This window comes from Coregonus lavaretus (genome assembly GCF_964263955.1).
Source record: "Coregonus lavaretus genome assembly, chromosome: 19".
NCBI classification, from domain to species: domain Eukaryota; kingdom Metazoa; phylum Chordata; class Actinopteri; order Salmoniformes; family Salmonidae; genus Coregonus; species Coregonus lavaretus.
The window spans coordinates 29470806-29489946 of record NC_140006.1 but is presented as its reverse complement, the minus strand read 5'-3'; the positions used below and the strand labels follow the sequence as shown (position 1 = coordinate 29489946).

Genomic DNA, 19141 nt, shown 5'->3' with positions numbered 1-19141 from the left:
GCCATAGAGACACAATTCCTAATGTGAAGAGAGGCACTATCTTACTGTGTTTGTGTAGAGGCTTGTTAATTGAGTCTTACTTATATTCATGTGTGGGTAGCTTGGGCTGCATGGCAAATACAAAGCCTAACATCAAGTACAAACCTGAAGAGTAAGCACACTTTTTTACTCAAATTAAATTTGTGCCTAAATAAAATGGAGTTTGTTGGTAGCCTACATCTTAAAGACTCCAAAATGTAACGTGTCTTTATTTAAATTTAACCTTGAAGGAAGAAATATGACTTTAAAACAATTCTGAGTAAGCGCAGCAGGGTCAACCTATTAAAGTTTTGAAAACATACATTGTAAACATCCTCTTTAGTTGTGGTTAACAAACTTTAACCGGCCGCATTGATACATGGGTCTGTCTGCCTTTTAGCTGCAACGGCTGGCTGCAGTGTCATTATTCTGGCCGTCTGTTCTGTGAGAAGCAAAGTCCATTGTGGTAATGAGGGCTGTTGCGCTGCGCGTGTGGGGGAGGACTATGGGTAAGATAAACAAGCACCCAGTCATCGCAGAGGAACATGGCGGCAGTGCTGTTACATTGCCGATTCACGAATCCGAAGGTCCTGACATAGCAGTTTACATTTATGGGACTTCAATTTACGGTAAGTTATGGAGAGTAACTTACAATAGATGTATTTTTTTAGTATAGAAGTGTATTTTTGTGCAGATAGTTGAAATATATGCTATAATCCATAATGTCAGTTTAGGTTTACCATTGGGAAGCGCGTTGTTGCTTATCTGAAGTGAGATATTTCTTTAGATGGTTCGGAGATGACTTCCACACTAGTTTTGTGTTGAAGCGTTACTGAAGTTAAACTTAAAATGTGTTTAGGCTACCAAGCAATGAAAATCACATTTGTTTTGACTTGTGAGTCTGTAGGCTACTGTGTTTGAGTTTCAGAGAGAAGTTGAAGGAGATTTCTATTTGCAAATTCATTTGAAGATTGAACAACGACATCGATAGCGGATATGGTGGTAAACATTTCACGTAGTTCGTGGTTTTTGCATAATGCAAAATAGCTTATTGAAACCAAAAGAACAGATGTTGTTGAAGAAACCAAACGTCACTGTCGGGTATGAGTTTAAGTAGGAAATCCTCAGCAAGCAAGGCACCACATTTTCGATCTCTGTCATATCAACTATGTAACACTGTTAGAAACGTTTGCGATTTGAGAAGTGCAACATTACATATAACATTGACACAATCAGAGGAATGATATCATTTTGACTTCAACTGTAAATCAACCTTTGAGAGTGACGTCATATGGCGAACGTGACGCAAGTCTTCCCACAGGAGTTGTATATCACTGTTCCAAAACAAAAATATTTGTATTTGGCAATTAGATCTTAGAACCTAAGTGTTGGTTTATCAGTGACTATCACCTAAACGGTTAAAACAAATATCACAATCATAGCATTATTTTATTTCTTGCCTTGTTGTGAGAATCTCCATGTTAAATCAAATCAAATTTTATTTGTCACATACACCGAATACAACAGGTGTAGACCTTACCTTGAAATGCTTACTTCCAAGCCCTTAACCAACAATGCAGTTCAAGAAATAGTTAAGAAAATATTTACTAAATAAACTAAAGTATAAAATAAAAAGTAACACAATAAAATAACAATAACAGGTACCGGTACCGAGTCAATGTGCGTAGGAACAGGTTAGTCGGTTGTCCCGAAGCCACTCCTGCGTTGTCTTGGCTGTGTGGTTAGGGTTGTTGTCCTGTTAGAAGGCGAACCTTCAACCCAGTCTGAGGTCCTGAGAGCTCTGGAGCAGGTTTTCATCAAATATCTCTTTGTACTTTGCTCCGTTCATCATTCCCTCAATCCTGACTAGTCTCCCAGTCCCTGCCGCTGATAAACATCCCCACAGCATGATGCTGCCACCACCATGCTTCACCGTAGGGATGGTGCCAGGTTTCCTCCAGACGTGGCGCTTGGCATTCAGGCCAAAGAGTTCAATCTTGGTTTCATCAGACCAGAGAATCTTGTTTCTCATGGTCTGAGAATCTTGTTTCTCTTTAGGTTCCTTTTGGCAAACTGCAAGAGGGCTTTCATATACCTTTGACTGAGGAGTGGCTTCCATCTGGCCACTCTACCATAAAGGCCTGATTGGTGGAGTGCTGCAGAGATGGTTGTCCTTCTGGAAGGTTCTCCCATCTCTACAGAGGAGCTCTGTCAGGGTGACCATCGGGTTCTTGGTCACCTCCCTGATCAAGGCCCTTCTCCCCCGATTGCTGAGTTTGGCAGCGCGGACAGCTCTAGGAAGTGTCATGGTGGTTCCAAACTTTTTCCATTTAAGAATGATTGAGGCCACTGTGTTCTTGGGGACCTTCAATGCTGCAGAATTTTTTTTGGTACCCTTCCCCAAATATGTGCCTCAACACAATCCTGTCTCGGAGCTCTATGGACAATTCCCTCGACCTCATGGCTTGGTTTTTGCTCTGACTTGCACTGTCAACTGTGGGACCTTATATAGACAGGTGTGTGCCTTTCCAAATCATGTCCAATCAATTGAATTTACCACAGGTGGACTCCAATCAAGTTGTAGAAACATCTGAAGGATGATCAATGGAAACAGGATGGATCTGAGCTCAATTTTGAGTCTCCTAGCAAAGGGTCTGAATACTTATGTAAATAAGTTTTTTTTTAAATTTTGATAAATTAGCTAAAATATCTAAACCTGTTTTCACTTTGTCATTATGGGGTATTGTGTGTAGATTGAGGATTTTTATTTATTTAATCCATTTTAGAATAAGGCTGTAACAAAATGTGGAAAAGGTCAAGGGGTCTGAATACTTTCCGAATGCACTGTAGGAGTTCCTTTTGTCCATGTGGGAAAGGGCAGTGTGGAGTGCAATTGAGATTGCGTCATCTGTGGATCTGTTGGGGCGGTATGCGAATTGGAGTGGGTCTAGGGTTTCCGGGATGATGGTGTTGATGTGAGCCATGACCAGCCTTTCAAAGCACTTCATGGCTACCGACGTGAGTGTTATGGGGCGGTAGTCATTTAGGCAGGTTACCTTCGCTTTCTTGGGCACAGGGACTATGGTGGTTTGCATGAAACATGTCGGTATTACAGACTCCGTCAGGGAGAGGTTGAAAATGTCAGTGAAGACACTTGCCAGGTGGTCCGCGCATGCTCTGAGTACACGTCCTGGTAATCCGTCTGGCCCCGCAGCCTTGTGAATGTTGACCTGTTTAAAGGTCTTGCTCACATTTAGCTATGGGGAGCGTGATCACACAGTCGTCTGGAACAGTTGGTGCTCTCATGCATGCTTCAGTGTTGCTTGCCTCGAAGCGAGCATGAAAGGCATTTAGCTCGTCTGGTAAGCTCACGTCTCTGGGCAGCTCGCGGCTGGGTTTCCCTTTGTAGTCCGTAATAGTTTGCAAGCCCTGCCACATCCGACGAGTGTCGGAGCCGGTGTAGTAGGATTCAATCTTATTCCTGTATTGACGGTTTGTCTGAGGGCATAGCGGGATTTCTTATAAGCGTCCGGATTAGTGTCCCACTCCTTGAAAGCGGCAGCTCTAGCCTTTAGCTCGGTGCGGATGTTGCCTGTAATCCATGGCTTCTGGTTGGGATATGTACGTACGGTCACTGTGGGGACAACGTCGTCGATGCACTTATTGATGAAGCCGGTGACTGATGTGGTATACTCCTCAATGCCATTGGATGAATCCCGAAACTGTGCTAGCAAAACAGGCCTGTAGCGTAGCATCCGCGTCATCTGACCACTTCCATATTGAGTGAGTCACTGGTACTTCCTGCTTTAGTTTTTGCTTATAAGCAGGAATCAGGAGGATAGAATTATGGTCAGATTTGCCAAATGGAGGGTGAGGGAGAGCTTTGTATGCGTCTCTGTGTGTGGAGTAAAGGTGGTCTAGTTTTTTTTGTTGTTGTTGCACATGTGACATGCTGGTAGAATTGAGGTAGTCCTCTAGCTCAATTGGTAGAGCATGGCGCTTGTAACGCCAGGGTAGTGGGTTCGATCCCCGGGGCCACCCATACGTAAAAATGTATGCACACATGGCTGTAAGTCGCTTTGGATAAAAGCGTCTGCTAAATGGCATATTATTATTATTATTATTAGGTAAAACGGATGTAAGTTTGCCTGCATTAAAGTCCCTGGCCACTAGGAGCACGGCTTCTGGATGAGCATTTTCTTGTTTGCTTATGGCCTTATACAGCTTGTTGAGTGCGGTCTTAGTGCCAGCATCGGTTTGTGGTGGTAAATAGACGGCTACGAAAAATATAGATCGTTTGGTCTACAGCTTATCATGAGGTACTCTACCTCAGGCGAGCAATACCTTGAGACTTCCTTAATATTAGATATCGCACGCCAGCTGTTATTGACAAATAGACGCACACCACCACCCCTCGTCTTAACAGACGTAGCTGTTCTGTCCTGCCGATGCACGGAAAACCCAGCCAACTGTATATTATCCGTGTCGTCGTTCAGCCATGACTCGGTGAAACATAAGATATTACAGTTTTTAATGTCCTGTTGGTAGGATAGTCTCGAACGGAGATCATCCAGTTTATTATCCAATGATTGCACGTTGGCCAGTAGAACGGATGGTAGAGGCGGGTTACCCACTTGCCGACAAATTCTCACAAGGCACCCCGATCTCCGCTCCCTGTATTTACTGTGTATTAGTGAAGTATTAGTGAATCATTAGTGAATTTACTGTGTATTAGTGAATCATGGTGAATCATCAGTTTTAAATTGCAAGTAAAGAGTGTAGGAGAATGGAATGGCTCCAAAATCTAATACAGTTAACATTGAGCAGGGCCAGTGGGCCACCGATAAATTGGCCTGCAGAAGGTTGACCATATGACAGGTGCATAGTGTTATCCATAGTGAAATCTTACCTAATAAGTCAAACTGCTATTAGAGTAGAAATATAAAGATTGGACAAAAGGCTGGATCTATTGGTAGAGAATCTCTTAATATTGGACTAGTGGCCCTTTAAGGACTATTTATTCTCTGCTGCTGTATTACACAGCAGTGAACTTTGAAAGGGATTGCATCACACAGCAGCTTTCCTTGTTCTGTCGTTGTCCCGCTTTTCATTATTAAATGCATGAATCTTACATGAAAAACAGTGAACTTTGTTGACAGATATAGGCAACTTGATTTTTATTTAGTAATGAAACATATTGTATTTTCAATATCTTATTTTGCTTATCATTTCAGAGCCTTTTAGCCCTTTCATTTTCTATTATTTAGTAGGGTATGCAGAAGGCTTGGCATGTGCTTCAAACATACAGTGAGTGATTTAGAAGGGATGCCATTTCATTGCATAGCTCTATGACTGCAACAGTGGATGACTGTACGTAACTTTTTAAAGTGGAACTGACAGTGTTTTAGCATTTTACATTTACATTTGAGTCATTAGCAGATGCTCTTATCCAGAGCGACTTACAGGAGTAATTAGGGTTAAGTGCCTTGCTCAAGGGCACATTGACAGATGTTTCACCTAGTCGGCTCAGGGATTCAAACAAGCAACCTTTCGGTTACTGGCCCAACGCGCTTAACCGCTAGGCTAAGTGCCTAGCAACATGAAATCTTATAAAAATCTTTTCATATAACACCCCCAGGAAGAATATGCTTTTTATTTTTTACATTTTCTGAGAAGTGAGCACTTAGCTATGGTCATTTTCACGTTTTCATACTTTCATAGAATGTTGGGGAATGACGTAGATGAAGGCTTTTGTGAAAATCCTACAGCAATATAGAGTAGGAAAGCGGCCGTGCATTTTGACAATTAATAGACACTGCAGTAAATAAAACCTAATAAAAACGTGTCAGTCTTGTCAAGGACCGGACTCTACACAGACTGATGTGCCATAACCAATCAGAGATACAGTAGGCCTATATGCAAATAAGCCATTTTCCACACAGGCCTGCCATCATTCTCTTTTCAACTTGACTGTGTGTTTACAGGCAGTACCAACAGCGCAATTTTAGATAATTAGAAAAGCATTTGCCAAAAGCCACAAAATACACCTGAATGGATTTCTGCAAATATGTAAATACCACGGGGGTCCTCTTACATTTGGGATCTTTACAGTCCTATTGATAAAACAACTATGTACAAATAGGCTATCTCTCCCTCAGTTGCCTATGCACAACAACAACAAGATCAACAACTGTTAGCCAGAATGAAATGAGCTAAAATTTAATGAGGGAACAGTAGATAAACCCTCTCAAACTTTCAGCTTGTGGTTGGCAGTCAAAATTGCACTGATAAACGATGGGGAATAGTAGCCTGCTTGCCCTTCTGCAGCTTGCCTGCCAATGCATGCTTGTCCCAACCCACGTTTTGGCAACTGAATGGGAACTTGCCTGCCCGCCCATTTGATCGATGCCAAATACATAAGGTGTCATTGTACGCCGATGATTCATGTTTTCTTTAAAATCCACAACTTGAATCCCTCCACAGCCTCATAGAGGATCTAGATACATTTTCGAACCTCTCTGGATTACAACCAAATTATGATAAATGTACTATATTACGTATTGGATCACAAAAAAATTAAACATTTACATTACCTTGTAGTTTACCAATAAAATGGTCTGATGGTGATGTGGATATACTCGGAATACATACAGTGAGGAGAACAAGTATTTGATACACTGCCGATTTTGCAGGTTTTCCTATTTACAAAGCATGTAGAGGTCTGTAATCTTTATCATAGGTACACTTCAACTGTGAGAGACGGAATCTAAAACAAAAATCCAGAAAATCACATTGTATGATTTTTAAGTAATTAATTTGCATTTTATTGCATGACATAAGTATTTGATCACCTACCAACCAGTAAGAATTCCGGCTCTCACAGACCTGTTAGTTTTTCTTTAAGAAGCCCTCCTGTTCTCCACTCATTACCTGTATTAACTGCACCTGTTTGAACTCGTTACCTGTATAAAAGACACCCGTCCACACACTCAATCAAACAGACTCCAACCTCTCCACAATGGCCAAGACCAGAGAGCTGTGTAAGGACATCAGGGATAAAATTGTAGACCTGCACAAGGCTGGGATGGGCTACAGGACAATAGGCAAGCAGCTTGGTGAGAAGGCAACAACTGTTGGTGCAATTATTAGAAAATGGAAGAAGTTCAAGATGACGGTCAATCACCCTCGGTCTGGGGCTCCATGCAAGATCTCACCTCGTGGGGCATCAATGATCATGAGGAAGGTGAGGGATCAGCCCAGAACTACACGGCAGGACCTGGTCAATGACCTGAAGAGAGCTGAGACCACAGTCTCAAAGAAAACCATTAGTAACACACTACGCCGTCATGGATTAAAACCCTGCAGCACACGCAAGGTCCCCCTGCTCAAGCCAGCGCATGTCCAGGTCCGTCTGAAGTTTGCCAATGACCATCTGGATGATCCAGAGGGGGAATGGGAGAAGGTCATGTGGTCTGATGAGACAAAAATAGAGCTTTTTGGTCTAAACTCCACTCGCCGTGTTTGGAGGAAGAAGAAGGATGAGTACAACCCCGAGAACACCATCCCAACCGTGAAGCATGGAGGTGAAAACATCATTCTTTGGGGATGCTTTACTGCAAAGGGGACAGGGCGACTGCACCGCATTGAGGGGAGGATGGATGGGGCCATGTATCACGAGATCTTGGCCAACAACCTCCTTCCCTCAGTAAGAGCATTGAAGATGGGTCGTGGCTGGGCCTTCCAGCATGACAACGACCCGAAACACACAGCCAGGGCAACTAAGGAGTGACTCCGTAAGAAGCATCTCAAGGTCCTGGAGTGGCCTAGCCAGTCTCCAGACCTGAACCCAATAGAAAATCTTTGGAGGGAGCTGAAAGTCCATATTGCCCAGCGACAGCCCCGAAACCTGAAGGATCTGGAGAAGGACTGTATGGAGGAGTGGGCCAAAATCCCTGCTGCAGTGTGTGCAAACCTGGTCAAGACCTACAGGAAATGTATGATCTCTGTAATTGCAAACAAAGGTTTCTGTACCAAATATTAAGTTCTGCTTTTCTGATGTATCAAATACTTATGTCATGCAATTAAATGCAAATTAATTACTTAAAAATCATACAATGTGATTTTCTGGATTTTTGTTTTAGATTCCGTCTCTCACAGTTGAAGTGTACCTATGATAAAAAATTACAGACCTCTACATGCTTTGTAAGTAGGAAAACCTGCTAAATCGGCAGTGTATCAAATACTTGTTCTCCCCACTGTATCCCAAATGAAATAAATGATCACACACATTTTAATAGAAAGTTAGCAAAAATAGATAAGATCTTGCTACCATGGAAAGGTAAATACCTGTCAATTTGTGGAAAAATCACCCTGATTAACTCTTTAGTATTATCCCAGTTTACCTATTTGCTTGCTTGCTTGGTCTTGCCTACGCCTAGCGAACAGTTTTTGAAATTATATGAGAAAAAAATATTCCATTTTATTTGGAACGGCAAGACAGACAAAACTAAACGGGCTATTTATATAATGAATGAATTCGGAGGACAGAAATGGTTAAATATTAAAGCTTCAGTCATAAAAAAATTATACTTAAATCCGAACTGGTTCTCTAGCAAACTAGTAAGATTGTCTCACCCAATGTTCAAGAAGGGACTTATTCCCTTTATTCAGATTACAACCCCTCACTTTCAGGTACTTGAAAAGGAAATCATCTCCCAAGTATCACTATTTTTAAAACAAGCCATAGAAAGTTGGTTGCAATTTCAATTTAATCCTCCAGAAATGACAGAAAAAATATTGCAACAAATATTGTGGTTAAACTCAAATATACTCATTGATAAAAAAAACGTTATATAAAAAAGGTATAATCTTCGTAAATGATATTATCGGTAGGAATGGTGGAGTTATGTCCCACATGCAGCTAACAAAAACATATGGAAATGTCTGCTCTACCCAAAATTACAACCAAATAATTGCAGCATTACTGCAAAAATGGAAGAGGCAAGTGAAAGGGGGAAAATGTAAGGAACTTGTCTGTCGGCCTTGCATTAAAGAACATCATTGGTTAAAGACAATTGTGATAAATAAAAAAGTTTACCAGTTTCATTTAAGGACCAAAAGATTGACAGCCGTCCCATATAGATTGCAAAATAGTTGGGAAGAGATTTTTGACGTACTACTTCCATGGCATAGTGTTTATGAACTGATACGCAAAACGACTCCGGATTCAAAACTTAGAATTTTTCAATTTAAATTATTATATAAAATTCTTGCTACCAATAGAATGTTATTTGTATGGGGGATACAATCTTCCCAGCTCTGCAGATTTGGCTGTGAAGAGACAGAATCATTAGATCATTTGTTTTGGTACTGTCCATTTGTAGCTTGCTTCTGGACACAGGTCCAGGAATGGCTGAAGGATTGCAATATTTGCATGGAGCTGACCCTGCAGATAGCACTACTGGGTGATCTGAAAGTCTGTAGTCAATCGATCAATAATATAATAATACTTTTAGCAAAAAAAATTATTTTCAATTCACAAACTGTAGAAACGATGAGAATAGAAAGGTTCTGAACTTTTGTAAAACATCACAGTACAGTTGAAATATATATGGCAAATAGAAATCCAATATGGATGGTGTTGAATGAAGCTGAAGGATGGGACTAATAACAACAACTAATAACAACAAGATAACTAGTGTAAGACATGCTGTGTCCATAATAAGTATATAGGTTATATATTGTGAGCTTTTGTGAAAGAGCACAGTTAGAAAGATATGGCATATAGAAAGAAGCATACCAGATGGACATCATGAAAATGATCGGAGGAAGTTCAGCAGTAAAAACAAACAAAATATAATTATTGACAGTGTAAGTAGGAAAACCTGCAAAATCGGCAGTGTATCAAATAAATAAATAAAAAGTATTTAGTCAGCCACCAATTGCAAGTTCTCCCACTTAAAAAGATGAGAGGCCTGTAATTTTCATCATAGGTACACGTCAACTATGACAGAAAATTGAGGAAAAAAAATCCAGAAAAGCACATTGTAGGATTTTTAATGAATTTATTTGCAAATTATGGTGGAAAATAAGTATTTGGTCACCTACAAACAAGCAAGATTTCTGGCTCTCACAGACCTGTAACTTCTTCTTTAATAGGCTCCTCTGTCCTCCACTCGTTACCTGTATTAATGGCACCTGTTTGAACTTGTTATCAATATAAAAGACACCTGTCCACATCCTCAAACAGTCACCCTCCAAACTCCACTATGGCCAAGACCAAAGAGCTGTCAAAGGACACCAGAAACAAAATTGTACAAAGAATGCTGAGTTTCATCCAAAGAACACCATACCTACTGTGAAGCATGGGGGTGGAAACATCATGCTTTGGGGCTGTTTTTCTGCAAAGGGACCAGGACGACTGATCCGTGTAAAGGAAAGAATGAATGGGGCCATGTATCGTGAGATTTTGAGTGAAAACCTCCTTCCATCAGCAAGGGCATTGAAGATGAAACGTGGCTGGGTCTTTCAGCATGACAATGATCCCAAACACACCGCCTGGGCAACGAAGGAGTGGCTTCGTAAGAAGCATTTTAAGGTCCTGGAGTGGCCTAGCCAGTCTCCAGATCTCAACCCCATAGAAAATCTTTGGAGGGAGTTGAAAGTCCGTGTTGCCCAGCGACAGCCCCAAAACATCACTGCTCTAGAGGAGATCTGCATGGAGGAATGGGCCAAAATACCAGCAACAGTGTGTGAAAACCTTGTGAAGACTTACAGAAAACGTTTGACCTGTGTCATTGCCAACAAAGGGTATATAACAAAGTATTGAGAAACTTTTGTTATTGACCAAATACTTATTTTCCACCATAATTTGCAAATAAATTCATTAAAAATCCTACAATGTGATTTTCTGGATTTTTTTTTCTCATTTTGTCTGTCATAGTTGACGTGTACCTATGATGAAAATTACAGGCCTCTCATCTTTTTAAGTGGGAGAACATGCACAATTGGTGGCTGACTAAATACTTTTTTCCCCCACTGTGTGTGTGTGTGTGTGTGTATGTATATATATATATATATATATATATATATTGTGTGAGGGGAAAAAAAAGAAAAAAAAACATATGGGGGATTGGAAGTGATGCAGACAATTACTTTGATGGAAGTTACAATCTATCTGCAATATTAAAGCTGATCTACCCCCTAAAAAAAATATAAAAAAATGCATTTGATTGACAACAAAGAGATGCTAACTGTGGATAGTTGTTCAAGTTCAGCATAGCTAGCTAGCAAAGTGATTCACATTTCTTGCTAGCTAACCAAATGACACCTGCATCTCTAGCTGTAGCCACCAAATAACAATATATGGTGGGGGGGGGGGAGAAGTCGGCCACCTACCCACTCGTCCAATGATATGACATCCTCCAAACAGTAAGTTAGTTAGCTAGCTAACGTTAGGCGCCATGTTTCTAGATCGCTAAATAGCGGCATAAATAGATCAACTAGACTATTAGTCACGTTATTACTGACTTGTGGTCATTGCCCTTGCTAGTTTGATTGTATTGACATTCCCAGCCATAGTTAAATTTTTCAGTTTTTGTCCAAAATATTGAGTAATTGAAACTGAAACAGTGCATCCCGATTGGCTGCAGGCAGCAAACAATGTACCAGGCAAGCTGTGACTTACAACCGGATAGGAATATTTGTTGGACTACCAAGAAAGGTATTGGTGAATTAACTATATTAATCATGCATTGAATCTATTCTGACAACAATGCCTTACTCTACGTCATGGAATTTCTAGTCAAATAGAACCTATTTTTAAAACCTCAAGTTGGTTTTGTACTGGGAATTGTACACTTTTCACGGATATTATGATTGTCTGTTTGTTTCAAATCTGCAAAGTAGTTAAAACGCTGTCAGTTCCACTTTAAGAGCCTTAACATGAATTTGACCGTTTTCCCAAAGAGTGATCCTTAGTTGCTTGAAATCAGCCAACCATGTGAGCGACAGAATAATGCCTGGACAAATGGCAGGGGAGCGGGAGGGAGCTTGGGACTTAATATAATATAATATGCCATTTAGCAGACGCTTTTATCCAAAGCGACTTAGTCATGTGTGTATACATTTTTACGTGCAGTTTTTCTCTAGCAGGTTTCTACAGTCTTAACGTGAATTTAGGGCTTGCACAGTTACCGTATAATTGTGTAACCAACGCTATGGATTTAAACCGTCATGAAAATAAAATAACCGTCATAACCGTTTTAAAAATTATATATATATATATATATATATATATATATATATATATATATATATATATATATATATATATATATATATAGGTTGCTTAGTGGTTAAGAGTGTTGTGCCAGTAACCGAAAGGTCGCTGGTTCTAATCCCCGAGCCGACTAGGTGAAAAATCTGCCGATGTGCCCTTGAGCAAGGCACTTAACCCTAATTGCTCCTGTAAGTCGCTCTGGATAAGAGCGTCTGCTAAATGACTAAAATGTAAATGTGTGTGTGTGTGTATATATACAGTGGGGAAAAAAAGTATTTAGTCAGCCACCAATTGTGCAAGTTCTCCCACTTAAAAAGATGAGAGAGGCCTGTAATTTTCATCATAGGTACACGTCAACTATGACAGACAAAATGAGAAATAAAATTCCAGAAAATCAAATAGTAGGATTTTTAATGAATTTATTTGCAAATTATGGTGGAAAATAAGTATTTGGTCAATAACAAAAGTTTCTCAATACTTTGTTATATACCCTTTGTTGGCAATGACACAGGTCAAACGTTTTCTGTAAGTCTTCACAAGGTTTTCACACACTGTTGCTGGTATTTTGGCTCATTCCTCCATGTAGATCTCCTCTAGAGCAGTGATGTTTTGGGGCTGTCGCTGGGCAACACGGACTTTCAACTCCCTCCAAAGATTTTCTATGGGGTTGAGATCTGGAGACTGGCTAGGCCACTCCAGGACCTTGAAATGCTTCTTACGAAGCCACTCCTTCGTTGCCCGGGCAGTGTGTTTGGGATCATTGTCATGCTGAAAGTCCCAGCCACGTTTCATCTTCAATGCCCTTGCTGATGGAAGGAGGTTTTCACTCCAAATCTCACGATACATGGCCCCATTCATTCTTTCCTTTACACGGATCAGTCGTCCTGGTCCCTTTGCAGAAAAACAGCCCCAAAGCATGATGTTTCCACCCCCATGCTTCACAGTAGGTATGGTGCAACTCAGCATTCTTTGTCCTCCAAACACGACGAGTTGAGTTTTTACCTAAAAGTTCTATTTTGGTTTCATCTGACTATATGACATTCTCCCAATCCTCTTCTGGATCATCCAAATGCACTCTAGCAAACTTCAGACGGGCCTGGACATGTACTGGCTTAAGCAGGGGGACACGTCTTGCACTGCAGGATTTGAGTCCCTGGCGGCGTAGTGTGTTACTGATGGTAGGCTTTGTTACTTTGGTCCCAGCTCTCTGCAGGTCATTCACTAGGTCCCCCCGTGTGGTTCTGGGATTTTTGCTCACCATTCTTGTGATCATTTTGACCCCACGGGGTGAGAACTTGCGTGGAGCCCCAGATCGAGGGAGATTATCAGTGGTCTTGTATGTCTTCCATTTCCTAATAATTGCTCCCACAGTTGATTTCTTCAAACCAAGCTGCTTACCTATTGCAGATTCAGTCTTCCCAGCCTGGTGCAGGTCTACAATTTTGTTTCTGGTGTCCTTTGACAGCTCTTTGGTCTTGGTCATAGTGGAGTTTGGAGTGTGACTGTTTGAGGTTGTGGACAGGTGTCTTTTATACTGATAACAAGTTCAAACAGGTGCCATTAATACAGGTAACGAGTGGAGGACAGAGGAGCCTCTTAAAGAAGAAGTTACAGGTCTGTGAGAGCCAGAAATCTTGCTTGTTTGTAGGTGACCAAATACTTATTTTCCACCATCATTTGCAAATAAATTCATTAAAAATCCTACAATGTGATTTTCTGGATTTTTTTTTCTCCATTTGTCTGTCATAGTTGACGTGTACCTATGATGAAAATTACAGGCCTCTCTCATCTTTTTAAGTGGGAGAACTTGCACAATTGGTGGCTGACTAAATACTTTTTTTCCCCACTGTATATATATATATATATATATATATACACACATGCCAGGCATTCCTACAGTTTACTAAATTTTTCTGTGGTAACATGGACTCTTTACAACTGTGATGTAACTTTGTTGCTCCTTGCTGAAACGAGCTAATTCCATGACCGTCACAGCCCTGCCTGAACTTAAATCCCATCTTAAAGGGGTCTGCTGAAATCACAGCAACATCAGTTATTCCTTTTGCATTGAGTTTATGTACCCATTTCAAAGTAATCAGAACTCTGATATTTGAAGCACTGCATCAGTAAATTGAGTGCTCTAACCTACATCTCTCCTTGTGCTTTCTTCCAATGGCCATTGAAATTCCAGGGATATGCTCTGCTTCTCTCAGTAATTGCATTACATGGAAATTAAGAAATTTGATATCTGTTCTTATGTGACCTAGTTATGAGAGGCTGTGTACTACTACTACTACTACTACTACAGTATGATGATTAATTTATCCAGAGCCCTTGAATGTTCATTCCATGCTGCGTTCACGTTACTAATGGAATTCTCTCTCGTGGAAATACATGTTCTCTATCTCTTACTTTAGAGTGCCCAGTGATGCCTCCTCATCAACTTCAAGCACTTCCTGTCAATTGTTCAATTTATCTATTCATATGGATTCATTTCATTACCTTTTTTCTATTATCTTTGTGTACAATGCAGGCCAGGTTATGATATAACAGAATTGTAGATGAAATGTTGTCCACCATACTGTGGGACAGAATGGCTCTGTAGGGTGATGACTACAATCCTAAATTATTGGCCATAGCTCGGTACTGGAGAATTAGTCAAATGACAGTTTTCTTCCAAATGCATGCAGGCCAGTGTGTGTGTAGATAGTAAGTGTGCTGCCCTTCCCCCTTGGCAGGCATCTCCTCAAATACCTCAATGACGGTTCATGGATGGACTGTGACCTTACAGTAAGGGGTCCATTCCTTTCTAGCATTCAACAATGCAGTAAAAGAGCAATTACTGACTTGAAATGGTGGATGTAACATACTGGACTGAGGAGGAGACTGGTTCAAATGGTGAATCTGTGTGTGAACCCCTCCCTGGACAGTCCACACACAACGCACACACAGTCAAATGTGTACTTCAGCTGCATTTACACAGGCAGCCCAATTCTGATATTTTGCCCAATTGTTGGCAAAAGAGCTGATCTGATTGGTCAAAAGACACAATTGGTGAAAAAATATCAGAATTGGGCTGCCTGTTTAAACGCAGCCATAGTGTACTAACAGACCGTCACAACCCACCATGGTAAACTGTTTCTAGGCCACCCAGCAAACGAGAGAGAGTAAATCAGAATCCAGCAGAGTGAACCAGTGGCCAGGGAGCCAAGTCCAGGGTTGCATAACAAGTGCTAATTTGGTTTGAGCTGTGGCCATAATTCTGCAGCTATGTGACAGGGCCCTGGTGATAAAGTCGCGCCTGTGCTACACCCTGCGTGAAAGCACTGTGGACTAACATGACTAGCAGCCAAGTCTGCATGCTTGGAACCAACCTCTGTTTGTTTGGATTTTTTATTTTGGGAATCCCACATTGCTGTGAGAAGGGTCAGCAGCAGCATTTTCATGTAGGTGCTCACATGTTAGCTACACCAGTGGTTAGGACAAGTACTGTTCTGCAGTATTTGCCTGCATGTGTAGAGCAACCTGGAGGCAGTGGTTGCATGATTTAGCCTGGAATAATATTAGGTCATTTAGTGGTTTGGATGTGAAAAGCCTACCAATAAACTCTAAAGCCTTGTTCACACTGCAAGTCTTTGTTTTTCACATCCATTTTGGAATATTGACTGTCCAAACACCAAGTTACAAGTGACCAAATCAGATTTGTGTGTGTTCAGACAGCAGTTATTTGCTGACATGGCTTCACTAGTTGTTATAGTAATGACTGGTGTGTGCGCAGTGGTGTAGGCTGATTTGGTAGTGGTTCCCGTGCTTCCTATCACTCAGAAGTTATGTAGCAAGCTAAAGTGACAATGCCTGCCATGGATGTTTCCCAGTTGCTTTGAATGTTAAAAACCATAGTGTAAGAACAGTTTTAAAGCCTCAAAGGATAAAATGATCCAACTTTCAAAACAAGTCCTTTTTGGCTAGCCACAGCAGTCAACTATGTAGCTGTTTAGCTTTATAGCACATTTACTAATTTGTTTGTAAACAATTAAGGAGCTAGTTGGCTACCACATGTTCTTGTCAAACTGTCAACAGAGTAGCTAGCAAGCAACAAGATATGCCAAATAAATCAGAAGTCGCATGGCCAGGAATCCGATTTGTATCTGACTTCAAATCACCTATGAAGGTGGTTTGAAATGTGGCTTGAAATATCTGATTCCATGTGCTTTTTTGCTGTTTAGACTGCAGGAAAAATAACAGATTTGAGTCGGACATGCAAAAAAATTTGGATTTTAGTGACTTCAAACTACCAATGTGAACAAGGCTTAATTGTGCCATGTTATGAAAATATGTTTGTGGTTATGGTTGTTTTTGAGTTAAGATCAATGTAATATCATCATGTATTACAATGTGATCAAGATATCGACCATTTAACATCCTAACTGTCTTCACTGCTGACATCAGAAGGCAAGAAGTATTTGTTGCAATACCCTAATGACTATAGGCTACTAAGGCTAGATGCTTGCTTTCCGGTATAATTATGGAATAAAAGCATTGTCTGTTTACTCAAAACAATTTTCAGCAGTCACAGTTCCTAGTACCTCAAGTTTTCTGTTACCATCTGGTTGCTTGGTAACACAAATTAATCATAGCCTGGAAGTAGGTGTGTGTGTGTGTGTGTGTGTGTGTAAAATGATTTAAGGATGACTACCATCGCTTGTGCTTCTGTGGTTTACTATGTTTGTGTACAGAATGTGAAACTAGACACTTAGAAAATATTACTTTCAACAGATCTAAGATCAGCTTACTCATACTGTGTAATGGCTAAGGCTTGGATTTGTTGAGAAAAATATGATTATAGATCTGCGCAGGCAGGGGGCAAAGTCTACCATAAGCCAATTGGACAAATGAAAACGTAAATGAATGTCAGCATTACGTGTCGATTGAGTAATGACTTGTAAGCACTCGGACAAAGATCGCAGAGAGTGTGCCGCTCAGGGATCTACTGTAGCTTCAAGCCATCAACCAGGAGATAAATTCCATCTGAGTGAGATGCCATTTTATCCTGATATGTGTGTTGTGTTCAGATCACATGACTGGATCAAATTAATTGAGCTGGGTGAGCCAGCATTGCTATTTGAGCTGCCCTGTCATTGGCTCATTCCAGGGGGAAATAATGGTGAACTCCTGAACTCCGATCAGCTGTGAGGTACACCGAACTTAAACACAGAACCTGTGGTGATGGCCAGACACACTGATCTAGGCCAGATTTCATTTAAGTTTTAATATGTCACAGTCACACTGATGATGGCATAGCAGCCGAAACGTTGCCTCTAAATGAATAACATGGCATAACATAACTTTGCAAATATCTTCTTGAATGTATCAACTTTGATATACATCCTAAGCATATCTCACTCATTCTGTTCTGAATTCTTCCTTTAACTGATTATTGACTATCAACAGAAAGCTGATGTTCTCCGGCCGCGCTCCCCCACCCATCCCCTCTCTCTCTCTGGTGCCCTGTGGTTGGTGGAGATCATGTTACAGCAGGAGGAAAGCACTGCTGCTCTCAACACACAGCATTACATGATAGTCCTGACTGACTGACTGACTGACTGGGGGGATTTAACCTGTCCCTGTTCAGTGCTGGAGTGTGTGTGTCACTGATTTGTGTGTACACACAGCACCTGTTCTCATTTGAAGATTATTTGACTTGCTTTTGTCCTGCATATTTTTGAAATTCACTTAAAATAGGAGATGTGATGGATGCAGGCCTACATCCATGTGCAATGAAAGAAGAAACCCTGAAATGCAACCCTGAAACGATCAGCCTCCGTGGGTGAGAGCCAGTGAGTTTTTGGTTTTGCTACTTAACCATCCTATGGGACCTGGGACCATGATGTTGCAGATCATATGCTTTGGCATGAAGAAATGCATGTGGGAAAGGGTTTAGGTTATTAATCTCAACACACCCTTTTGAAGCAGAAGCACCTCATCCATTAACATGTCAAAATCCACCTGCCTCATGGGTTGAACTCTTTCTTTCTGCCAACACGTAGCATTTTCTATTCATTCCCAAAGTGGAAAAGCAGAAATTGAAAAGGTCACGGCACCTGCTTGTAACCATCCTGTCTCATTCGATCAGAGGCCTGAGTCTGTCTTCTGATGGGTGACTGTTGAGCTGATGATGAGTCAGGCTTGGTGCTCTAGTCATAGGGCTGATCTTACTGGCACAGACCCAGCCCTACAGCCACAGCCCTGTATTCCCAGCCCTACAGCCACAGCCCTGTATTCCCAGCCCTATAGCCACAGCCCTATAGCCACAGCCCTATAGCCACAGCCCTATAGCCCCAGCCCTAAAGCCACAGCCCTACAGCCACAGCCCTATAGCCACAGCCCTATAGCCCCAGCCCTACAGCCACAGCCCTATAGCCACAGCCCTACAGCCACAGCCCTGTATTCCCAGCCCTACAGCCACAGCCACAGCCCTATAGCCCCAGCCCTAAAGCCACAGCCCTATAGCCACAGCCCTATAGCCCCAGCCCTAAAGCCACAGCCCTATAGCCACAGCCCTATAGCCCCAGCCCTAAAGCCCCAGCCCTAAAGCCACAGCCCTATAGCCCCAGCCCTAAAGCCACAGCCCTATAGCCCCAGCCCTATCTCTATTGCCACAGCCCCAGCCCTCCCAGTGTGTGCTAGGCTAGGGCCTAGGCCCCGCTCCTCCCTCTGAATGGGATGGTGTGTTGGGGAGGGCCTGCTTCCTGGGTCTGGTGGGGATCAGCTGTCGTCCCCACTCCCCACACCTCCCTTTGGTCTCTCTGGGAGCAGGTGCATCTTTAAGTGCTCTGTGGTTTG

The 19141-nt window shown here is 41.6% G+C and overlaps 1 protein-coding gene across 9 annotated transcripts in view; it reads left to right on the top strand.

Annotated features, from left to right (window-relative positions):
• Window positions 1-564: 564 nt before the first annotated feature.
• Window positions 565-19141, top strand: part of LOC311146511 (nuclear receptor coactivator 2-like) — a 75376-nt gene continuing 56799 nt past the window's right edge. For 8 of the 9 annotated variants that reach the window (XM_084183021.1, XM_084183027.1, XM_084183026.1 and 5 more), the window contains exon 1: window positions 565-647. The gene's annotated coding sequence lies outside the window, so the exon portion shown is untranslated. Of the gene's footprint in view, window positions 648-18040; window positions 18136-19141 lie in introns of all 9 variants that reach the window. The other variant, XM_084183020.1, reaches the window with a different exon arrangement.